The sequence below is a fragment of the Eumetopias jubatus genome, unplaced genomic scaffold (genome assembly GCF_037043125.1).
Source record: "Eumetopias jubatus isolate StellerSeaLion01/CBP00866 unplaced genomic scaffold, mEumJub1_p1.0 scaffold_15, whole genome shotgun sequence".
Taxonomy (NCBI): domain Eukaryota; kingdom Metazoa; phylum Chordata; class Mammalia; order Carnivora; family Otariidae; genus Eumetopias; species Eumetopias jubatus.
Genome location: NW_028274821.1, coordinates 705,530 through 714,831, shown reverse-complemented (window position 1 = coordinate 714,831; position 9,302 = coordinate 705,530).

The window sequence follows — 9,302 nt, the reverse complement described above, 5'->3', positions numbered from 1 at the left end:
AGAGGGAGACTCCATCCCAGGACCCAAAAGCAGTCGCTTAACCGACTGAGCTACTCAGGTGTCCCTAATTTAACATTTTCAATAGTTGTGCAACAACCATGACTATTTATCTCCAACTTATTCAACATCCCAAACAGAAGACTCTGTGCCCATCAAATGGTAACTTCCCATTCTTTCCCCCTAGTCCCTGACAACCACAATGCTACTTTCTGTCTCTATGAACTTGACTATTCCATGTATTTCACATAAAAGGAATCATAAAATAAGTGGCCTTTTTTTGCCTGGACTCTTTCATTTAACATAATGTATTCAAGATTTATCCATGTTGTAGCATATGTCATAATTTCATTCCTTTGGAAGGCTAAATAATATTTCATTGTATGTATATACCACATTTTGTTCATCCATTCATCTGTTGGTAGACAACTGATGGTATCCACCATTTTGTTACTATGAATAATGCTATTAACATTAATACACAAATGTCTGTTCTAGTCCCTGCTTCAGTTCTCTTAGGTATACATCCCAAAGTGGTATTGCTGATCATATGGTAATTTTTAATTTTTTGAGGAAGGAACTGCTATACTATTTTCAAAAGCAGCTGCACCATTTTACATTCCTACTATCCTATGAACAATGCACAGGTATTCCTATTTCTCCACATACTTGCCAACACTTGTTTTCTGATTTAAAAAAACTTATAGCCATCCTAGTAGGTGTGAAGTGGTATCTCATTGTGGTTTGGGTTTGCATTTTCCCGATATTTGTGATGCTGATCATCTTTTCATGTGCTTATTGGCAATTTAAATCTTCTTTGGAGAAATCACTTTGCCCATTTTTAAATTGGGTTGTTCATTTGTTATTGGAGTTTTTGTATATTCTAGATCTTAATCTCTCATCAGATATATGATTTGCAAATATTTTCTCCCATTTTGTGAGTTGTGTTTTTACTCTCATGATTGTGTTTTTGGACACAAAAGTTTTAAATTTTGATGAAGTCTAACTTATCTACTTTGTTGTTGCCTGTGCTTTTTTAAAAAATATTTTATTTACTTATTCATCTTAGAGAGAGAGAGAAAGTGCACATGCATGAGCGGGGGAGGGGCAGAGGGAGAGGGAGAGGCAGAGAATCTCAAGAAGACTCCACGCTGAGTGTGAGCCCAATGCAGGGCTTGATCTCATGACCCTGATATCACAACCTGAGCTGAAACCAAGAGTCGGGCACTCAACCGACTGAGCCACCCAGGTGCCCCATTGTTGCCTGTGTTCTTATGTCATGTCCAAGAATCAATGCTAAATCCAGTGTTATGAAGGTTTTGCAGTTTGTAGTCTTTTGAGTTTTATAGTGTTAGCTCTTACTTTTATTATATATTTTTACAGTTTTTATTTAAATTCCAGTTAGGTAACATACAGTGTAATATTAGTTTCAGGTGTACAATTTAGTGATTCAACACTTCCATACATCATGGGTGCTCATCACAAGTGCACTCCTTAATCTCCATCACCTGATGGAGGGAGGTGGGTGGGGGATGGGCTAGATGGGTGATGGGTATTAAAGAGGGCACTTGTGATGAATACTAGGTGTTATACATAAGTGATGAATCACTGAATTCTACTCCAGAAATGAATATTGCTCTATTTGTTAACTAAAAAAAATTTTTTTTAATTAAAAAAAAGTAGGGGGGTGCCTGGGTGGCTCAGTCGTTAAGCATCTGCCTTCGGCTCAGGTCACGATCCCAGGGTCCTGGGATCAAGTTCCACATCGAGCTCTGTGCTGGGCAGGAAGCCTGCTTCTCCCTCTCCCTCTCCCCCTGCTTGTGTTCCTGCTCTCGCTGTCTCTCTCTCTCTGTCAAATAAACAAATAAAATCTTAAAAAAAAAAAAGTAGGAAGTAGGCCAAAAAAAAAAAAAAGGACCCATCACCTATTCCACCCATCTCCCACCTGCCTCCCCTCTGGTAACCATCAGGTTATTCTCTGTAGTTAAGTGTCTGTTTCTTGGTTTTCCTCTCTCCTTTTTTCCCTTATGATATTACGCAGCCATAAAAAGGAATGAAATCTTGCCATTTGCAATGACATGGATGGAGCTAGAGAGTATTATGCTGAGTGAAATAGGCCAGTCAGAGAAAGACAAATACCATATGATTTCACTCATGTGGAATTTAAGAATCAAAAGCTCTTACCTTTAGTTCTTGGACCCACTTTGAGTTAATTTTTGTATATGGGGTAGGATAAGGGATTAACTTCATTCTTTTGCATGTAGACATATGGTTTTCCAGCACCATTTGTTAAAAAAACTCTTCTTTTCTCATGGTACCATTGTCAAAAATCATTTGACCATAATTGCAAGGGTTTATTTCTGGACTATTGTATTCCAGTATTCTATGTGTGTTTTATTGATGAAGTGTAATTTATCTACTTTACTAATTTATCTACTGATTACTATAAATTTATAGTAAGTTTTGAAATATTCCTAAATATTAATTTTTTGATGCTATTATACATGAAATTGTTTTAATTTCATTTTCATGTTTGCTACTAGTCTAGTTAATGGAAATGGAACTGATTTTTGTATTTTTTTCCTACTACTTTGTTGAACTATTTTCTAACTAAGAGTGTGTGTGTGTATGTGTGTGTGTATGTATTCCTTGGGATTTTCTATATATAAGATCATGTCCTCTGTGAATGTAGTTTTACTTCTTCCTTTCCAGTCAGGGCACCTTTTATTTCATTTTCTTGCCTAAATGTCCTGGATGGGATTTCCAGAACAACACTGAATAGAAGTGGTAAGAGGGAACATCGTTGGCTTGTTCCTGGTGTTTAGGGAGGAAGCTTCCAATCTTTTGACGGTTAAGCATGATGACCTTTATTGGCCTGAAAAATTCCCTTCTATTCCTAAGTGGTTGAGTATTTTCTTTTGTGAAAGGATGTTGGAGTTTTTCAAATGAACTCTACATCTATTGAGATGGTCATGAGGCTTTTTTTCTTTCATTCTGTTAATGTCATATTACATTATTTTCATATGCTGAACCACTCTTGCATTCCTGGAATAAAATCCCCATTGGTCGTGGTGCATCATTACTTTAATATGCTGCTGGATTTGGTGGGCTAGTCTGTTGTTGACTTCGCATTTATATTCATAAGAGATACTTGTCTTTAGTTTTCCTTTCTTGTTATGTCTTTGTTGGGCTTTTGTTTCAGCATAATACTGGCCTCCTAAGACGAGTTGGGAAGTGTTCCTCCTCCTATTTCTTGGAAGCATTTGAGAAGGATTGGGGTTAATTTAATTTCTCTTGATGTTTTGCAGAATTCCTCAATGAAGCCATTCGGTTCTCAGCTTTCCTTTGTTGGAAGACTTAAAAAATAGACGATTTCATTATCACATTAAGTCCATGATTTACATTAAGGTTCACTCTTGGTCTTGTATATTCTGTGGATTGTGACATGTATCTACCCTTAATTGTATAAAAAAGAATAGTTTCATTGCTCTAAAAATCCTCTGTGGTCTGCCTATTCATCATTCCATCCCCCCTAACCCTGGACAACCACTGATTTTTTTTCCTATTTCCATAATTTTATTTTTGCAGAATGTAATATAATTGGAATTGTACAATATTGGCCTTTTCATATTGCCTTCTTTCACTCAGTAAAATGCATTTAAGTTTCCTACAGATATTTCATGGTTTGATAGCTCATTTGTTTTAGTGCTAAGTAATATTCAATTGGTTTTTTTTAAAGATTTTATTTATTTTTTGACAGAGAGAGAGACAGTGAGAGAGGGAACACAAGCAGGGGGAGTGGGAGAGGGAGAAGCAGGCTTCCTGCTGAGCAAGGAGTCTGAAGTGGGACTCGATCCCAGGACACTGGGATCACGACCCAATCCTAAGGCAGACGCCTAACGACTGAGCCACCCAGGTGCCCCAATATTCAACTGTTTAGACATACCACAGTTTATTTACTCACTTACTGAAAGACATCCTGGTTACTTCCACGTAATTTTGAACAAAGCTGGAGGTATATATGTATATATTTTCAACTCCCTTGGACAAATAGCAAGGAACACAATTGCTGGATTATATGGTAAGCTTTAGTTTTCTTTGAAACCGCCAATCTGCACCATTTTGCATTCCGACCTGCCATGAGTGAGTATTCTGCCCGCTCCACATCTTCACCAGCATTGTCAGTGTTTTCAGTTTTTGCCCTTTTAACAGGTATGCAGTGGTCTCTTGTTTTAATTTTCATTTCTCTGATGACATATGTGGAGCATCTTTTCTTATGTTTGCCATCTCTGTATATCTCCTCTGGTGAGGTGACTGCTACAGATCTTTTGCTAATTTTTTAAATAGGTTTTAGCTTTCTTATTGAGTTTTAAGGGTTCTTTGTATATTTGGGAAAAGTCTTTTTACCAGACATAGTTTTACAAATATTTTCTCCCAGTTTTGCTGTCTTCTCATTCTCTTGGCAGTGTCTTTTGCAGAGCAGAAGGTTTTAATTGTAATGGAGTCCAGCTTATCAATTATTCCTCTCATGGACCATGCCTTTGGTGTTGTGTTAAAAAGTCATTGCAGGGGCACCTGGGTGGCTCAGTCGTTAAGCATCTGCCTTCAGCTCAGGTCATGATCCCAGGGTCCTGGGATCAAGCCCCGCATCGGGCTCCCTGCTCAGTGGGAGACCTGCTTCTCCCTCTCCCACTCCCCCTGCTTGTGTTCCCTCTCTTGCTGTGTCTCTCTCTATCAAATAAATAAATGAAATCTTAAAAAAAAAAAAAGCCATTGCAAACCCAAGGTCGCTTAGGGTTTCTACATTATCTCCTAGGAGTTTTATAGTTTTGAGTCTTAAATATAGGCCTATAATCCATTTTGAGTTAATTTTTGTGAAGGGTGTAATGTCAGTATCTAGATTCATTTTTTTGCATGTGGATGAGTTGTTCCAGCACCACTGTAGCTCTACAGTAAATCCTAAGGTCTGTATTCCCTCTGCTTCCAACTTCTGGAAGGGACTGTAGAGATTTGGTATAATTTCTTCCTCAAATGTTTTGCAGAATTCAGCAAACCCATCAGTGAACCCACAGGGCAGAACCCAGTGCTTTCTATTTTGGAACATCACTAATTATTGATTCTAATTCTTTATTAGACATCACCCTATTCAGATGGTCTGTTTCTCCTTGTGTGAATTCTGGTAGATTGCGTCTTTCAAGGGGTTAGTCTATTTCATCGAGGTTGTCAAATTTGTGGACATATAATTATTCACAATGTTATTCTATTATCCTTTGATGTCCACAGTAGTGATACCCCTTCTCCCATTTCCTATATTAGTAGCTTCTTTTTCCTAGCCTGAGTAGAGGCTTCTCAATTTTATTGATCTTTTCAAAGAACCGTCTTTTGGTTTTGTTGATTTCCTCTATTGATTTGTTTCCAATTTCATTGGTTCAGCTCTATTTTTAATTACTTCCTTTCTTCTTATTTTGGATTTAATTTGCTCTTTTTTTTAAAGAAGTTTCCTAAAGTGTATCTTAGGTTATTGGTTTTAGGTCTTTCTTTTTTTTTTTTTTCTAATATGCATTCAGTGCTGTAAATTTCCCTCTAAGCACTGCTTTAATGCATCCCACTAATTTTGATAAGTTGTATTTTAGTTTTCATTTAGTTCAAATTATTTTTTAATTTCTGTTGAAATTTCTTCTTTGACCCTTCTGCTATTTAGAAACGTGTTGTTTAATCTGTAAGTATTTTGGGATTTTCTTTTATTCTGATTGCTAGCTTAATTTCATTGTGTTCTGAGAGCATACATTGCATGATTTCTATTCCTTTAAATGTGTTAATGTGTTCTGGGGACCAGAATGTAGTCGATCTTGGTAAATGTTCCATGTGAGCTTCAGAAGGAGGTTGGTGGATGACGTTGTCTACAGTTGCCAATTATAAGCAGTTGACTGATGGTGCTGTTGAGTTCAACTATGTCCTTATTGATTTTATGCCTATCGGATCTGTCCATTTCTGAGAGAGTGGTATTCAAATCTCCAACTGTAATAGTGGATTTCTCAAGTTCTTCCTGCAATTCTACCAGCTTTTGCCTCACATAGTCAGACGCCCTGTTGTTAGGGGAGTACATGTTAAGGATTGTTATATTCTTGGAGAACTGATCCCTCTGTCCTTGTATAAAACCCATCTTTATCCTTTAACTTTCTGTGCTCTGAAGTTTGCCCTGTCTGAAATTAATACAGCTACACCCACTTTCTTTGGATTAGTGTTAGGATGGCATATCTTTCTCCCTCCCTTTGCTTTTAATTTATGTGTCTGTATATTTAAAATGGGTTTCTTGCAGACAGCATACAGTAAGGTCTTTGTTTATTGATCCACTCAGCTGGTCTCTTAATTCAGTATTGAAACCACTGACTAAGTGATCATTGATATAGTTGGAGTAATATTTACCATGTTTGGTACAGTTTTCTATTTGTTGCCCTTTTTTCTTTGTTTCTCATTTTTTTCTTCCACTTGTTTTCTGCCTTTTGTGGTTTTAATTGAACATGTTTTATGATCCCATTTTTCTCTCCTTTCTTAACATATCAGTTATACTTTTTTAAAACCTTTTTTTAGTCATTGCCTTAGTGTTTGCAAAATATATTTACAACTAATGTAAGTTCACTTTCAAATAACACCATACTACTTCTCAGGTTGTGTGTGTACCTTATGATAACAAAATATTCCTAATTCTTACCTCCTGCTATCATTGCTGTCTTTCATCTCATACATAAGCTGTAATTGTTGCATGCTGTTGCTGTTACTATTATGGAAGAGACTCCTATCTGTTAGATCAGTTAAGAATAAGAACAATAGGGCGCCTGGGTGGCTCAGTCGTTAAGTGTCTGCCTTCGGCTCAGGTCATGATCCCGGGGTCCTGGGATCAAGCCCCGCGTCGGGCTCCCTGCTCAGTGGGAAGCCTGCTTCTCCCTCTCCCACTCCCCCTGCTTGTGTTCCCTCTCTCGCTGTCTCTCTCTCTGTTAAGTGACTAAATAAAATCTTAAAAAAAAAAGAACAATAAAAGTTCCTTTTGTAATGCTCTTCTTTCTTTATATAGATCCATAGTTCTCTTTATATAGATAGTTCTCATCTATCGTTCCCTTCTCTTCAAAAAACTTCTATTAACATTTGAAGCAGGGTGGATCTAGTGGCAACAAATTCCTTCAATTTTTGTTTTTTTTTAGAAGTGAAAAGTTTTAATCCCCCCCCCTTTTTTAAATGTACATTCTATTACTATTTTCTTTGCAGTTACAGTGGGGATTACATTTAACATCCTAAAGTTATAACACTGTAATTTGATTTTATAGCTACATAACTTCAAATATACAAAAATTCTGCTCATTTACAGATCCATCCCCACCTCTTTTGGTTGTTGATGTTATAAAATTACATCTTTGTACATTGTGTGTAGAAAAAAATAAACTAAGAATTATTTTAATGCATTATTTTCTTAAATCATAGAAAACAAAAAATACAGTTATAAACAATTATTACAATGATACTAGATTTTATAATTGTCCACCTTTATTGAGCCCTTTATTTCTCATTTGGCTTCATGTTGTGTTTCAAACTACCTTCAGCATTCCTTGTGGGGTAGGTCTCATGGTCCCAAACTCCCTTTTTGTTTTTCTGGAAATGTCTTGATAATTCCCTTACTTTGGGATGGGTGGGGGGTAACGAGGGGCAGAGGGAGAGGGAGAGAGAGAATCTCAAGTAGACTCCCTGCTGAGCACGGAGCCCCGACTCGGGGCTTGATCTCACCACCCTGAGATCACGACCTGAGCTGAAATCAAGAGTCAGACACTTAAGTGACTGAGCCACCCAGGCACCCACCCTCACTTTTGAAGGACAGTTTTGACAGGTACAGGATTCTTGGTTGACAGTTTTTTCCTTTTATCACTTTAAGGTATTGGCCCACTGTCTTCTAGCATCCAAAGTTTCTGAGGAGAAATTTCGGATATCTTATTGAGGACTTGTATATGATGAGTCTTCTCTTTTGCTGCTTTCAAGATTTTCTCTGTGTTTGTCTTTTGACAGTTGGATTATGTGTCCTGATGTGAGTCTTTGTGTTTGTCATGCTTGGAGTTTGTTGAACATCTTGCATGGCTTATAGTCATGTTTTCACCAAATTTGGAACACTTTTAGCCATTATTTCTTCAAATATTCTCTCCTCCCCTTTCTCTCTTGTCCTTCTGGGATGCCTTCATTGTGTACATTGGTCTTGTTGATGGTGTCCCACAGGTCCCTTAGGCTCTGTTCACTTCTCTTCAACCTGTTCTCCTTATGTTCCTAAAAGTTCAAATTTCAGCACTTCTATTCTCGAGTACCGATTCTCCTGCCCAATCAGATCTGCCTTCAAACCCTCTAGTGACTTTTACATTTCAAATTACTGTAATTTTTATTTATTTATTATTTTAAAAAAGATCTTATTTATTTATTTGAGAGAAAGAGAGAAAGACCACAAGTAGAGGGAGGGACAGAGGGACAAGCTGACTCCATGCTGAGTTCAGATCAGGACATGGGACTCAATCCCAGGACCCTGAGATCATGACCTGAACCCAAGTCAGACACTTAATTGACTAAGCCTTCCAGGTACCCATCAAATTACTGTAATTTTTAGTTCTAGAATTTCTTTTTGTTTGTTTTTAGTGTTTTTTTAAATCTCTTAATTGTTCTTCCCATTTTGTTCATACACCACATTCTTGATCTTCTCAATATCCTCCTTTGGTTCTTTGAGCGTCTGTATTTTTTTTTAAAGATTTTATTTATTTATTTGACAGAGAGAGAGAGAGCACAAGCAGGGAGAGCAGCAGGCAGAGGGAGAGGGAGAAGCAGGCTCCCGGATGAGCAGGGAGCCCAATGCGGGGCTAGATCCCAGGACTCTGGGATCATGACCTGAGCCGAAAGCAGACACTTAACTGACTGAGCCACCCAGGCGCCCCTCTTTGAGCATCTTTAACAATGCTGTTTTAAAGTCTTTGTCTAGTAAGTCTGCCATCTGGTTTTTCTCCAGGACAATTTCTGTTGGTTTCATTGTTTTTGTTTTTGTTTTTGTTTTTACCTTTGAAGAGGCCATACTTTCTGTTTCTTTACATGTCTGTGACTTTTTGTTGAACACTGGACATTTGAAACTAATGATGTGACAGCTCTGGAAATCAGATTCTCCTCTCTACCTCTGGTTTTGCTTTGTTATTGTTTTTGTTTTCTAGGGTGTCGTAGGCTGTCTTTTGCTGAGGGTCAGCCTGAGGTGTAAACTTAAGGTTTTTTCAGGTTATGTCTTTCCCTGGGTT